Genomic DNA, 2,500 nt, shown 5'->3' with positions numbered 1-2,500 from the left:
AGCGTAGGGCCGTCAAAGTTGACCTACCTCGAGTGAACCCATGCTGGCAGACAGATATATCTCGTGTTAACGCTGGAGCGCACGCGAGAATGATTCGCTCCAGGATTTTACCCAGGACGGAAAGTAGCGTAATGGGGCGATATGCTTTAGGATCCGTAAGCGGCTTGCCGTTGCCTTTCGGCAGGACAATAAGCCTACCGTCCTTCCACACTTCGGGAAAAACACCTTCCCCCACGCATAGTTCGAAAACACGCGTCAGCTCGGAGCCAGCTGATAGCCACACATGTTTTACCATGCGAGCAGTGATCCCATCGATACCCGGTGCTGTGTTCGGGAGACCCTTGACTATCCTCTCCAGATCACTGTACGGTAGTGGTAGCGCGTCAGCACCAGCGGGAGTACAGGCCGCCAACAACCGGACCTGACGATGGTAAATCGTGTCCGAAGACGCATTATCGTCAGGGCAAAGTGACCGCACCATATTGTGCATGGCAGACTCTGTGTCTCCCGCATGTCCCTCCGCAAGCTTGATGCCGTAGATAACGTTGGGGGGAGGTCTCAGCCTCCCGCAAGCGGCTCTGTAGGCTAGTCCCCACGGGTCGTGGTTGCCTGTGTTTGCAAGCTCGCGGAAAAAGTCCATCTGCGCATCCACTATCGCACACCTATATCTTCTGCGGTGAGAGTGGAATCTCAACCTAGCGATCTCTTCTGCGGCCTCAACCCCTCTCTTCCTAATCGACTGCCACGTTTTACGCAAACGGTTGTTTTTCCTGCGCATAGAATCTAATGTGGGTGACCACCATTCATATCCCCTGCTTCGCTTCCCTTCCGCACACATGCCCAGACATTCCATGGCCGTTCGCGTTACAATGTTGGTAAACTCCTTACATACCTCACTTGCCGGTTTCATCCAATCTATGCGCCCTACTCTATCGTGGATCATCGATTGGAAGCGATCCCAATCCACACCGCGCTCCCGAAACCTGATTGGTCCCTCCGGTGTTCCCTTTTCGGTTGCTGCGCTGATGTTCCGCTCCTGCAGTCCAAAAGTTAGTAGTCTATGGTCGCTGGAACTGGCCCCCGTGTTGACCCGCCAGCAGCCCAGACGAACATTCCCCGACGTCAGTGTTACATCGATGTTAGATTCCCCGTTTTCAGTGGAGAACGTGGGTGGCTCCCCGGGCAGGTTCTCCACCCGGAGGCCTCTGCCTATAATAAAGGCCTCAAGCTCTTCTTTTCTTCGCGAGACCGCGCTCCCCCGGCCTATGTAGTGCCTGGGGAGGGAGTGCCACATCGGTGAGTGCGTATTGGTATCTGCCGCGATCACTATCCGTCGCCCCTTTAGCGCTTCTAGCACTCGCCCGAGGTGATGTAGGTGCGGGCCTATCTCGTGCGAATATTGAAAATACGCACTCACCGCGTAGAAGGATGTCGCTGGCGGGGTCAAACACACATGGACCACCATGCAATGGCTTGTGCACAGGTCCTCCCGCACCGAGCAGGCGACATCATTCCTGCCAAGATACACTGCCACCATGCTACAGTCGCCCGATGGGAGTAGCATCCCCCGTGACGCCTCTGTTCTGTCCTTTTGGGCGTAAGGCTCCTGGATCAGCACTAAGTCCAGTGCCAGTTCAGCAGCGATGGCCGGCACCTCCAGCGTGGCTGCCTTGGACCCCTGCAGGTTAAGCTGCCCGAACCTAAACCCCTTGGCGTTGCTATCCATAATTTATTCTTTGGAGCTCCCTATCCTCCGCGTGACGACGCGCCGGGCAGTCACTGGCGTTTGTGGCGTGTGTGATGGCGTCCTTCCTCCCAAATTTTTTACACGTGGCGCAGCAGGCGTTGGCGGCCCTACAGCAGATAGGGACAGCGGGAATCTCGTTAATCCATTCATGCGCGTCACTAATTAGATGACGAGGCATTTGGCTACCTTAAGAGAGTCATAGTTACTCCCGCCGTTTACCCGCGCTTGCTTGAATTTCTTCACGTTGACATTCAGAGCACTGGGCAGAAATCACATTGCGTCAACACCCGCGAGGGCCATCGCAATGCTTTGTTTTAATTAGACAGTCGGATTCCCCTTGTCCGTGCCAGTTCTGAGCTGACCGTTGAACGGCGGTCGTACAGAACCGCGCCGATCGCGCACGAGACGAGACCGACACGGCCTTACGGCTAGGAAGATCCGCGGAAGGCCGGAACGCGGGTCCGGATTCCGCTGGACACACGCTGCGACAACGGAGCACGCCCCCTGTTACAGGGACGCGAACACGCTGCGCACACGCGCACCAGCATCGACCAGGCCCGGCACCGGCCGCATCCGCTTCCCGTCCAAACCCGACACGCCCCGGTCCTCAGAGCCAATCCTTATTCCGAAGTTACGGATCCAATTTGCCGACTTCCCTTACCTACATTATTCTATCGACTAGAGGCTCTTCACCTTGGAGACCTGCTGCGGATATGGGTACGAACCGGCGCGACATCTCCACGTACATCCCTC

At 56.4% G+C, this 2,500-nt stretch overlaps 1 pseudogene; it reads right to left on the bottom strand.

Annotated features, from left to right (window-relative positions):
- LOC146531781 (large subunit ribosomal RNA) overlaps positions 1 to 2,500 on the bottom strand; it is a 7,499-nt pseudogene that overhangs the window by 2,771 nt on the left and 2,228 nt on the right.

This window comes from Heliconius melpomene, chromosome 15 (genome assembly GCF_056956725.1).
Source record: "Heliconius melpomene rosina isolate 202511_hmr_F chromosome 15, ASM5695672v1, whole genome shotgun sequence".
NCBI lineage: Eukaryota > Metazoa > Arthropoda > Insecta > Lepidoptera > Nymphalidae > Heliconius > Heliconius melpomene.
The sequence above is the reverse complement of the archived record's forward strand: the minus strand, read 5'-3'. Positions and strand labels throughout refer to the sequence as shown.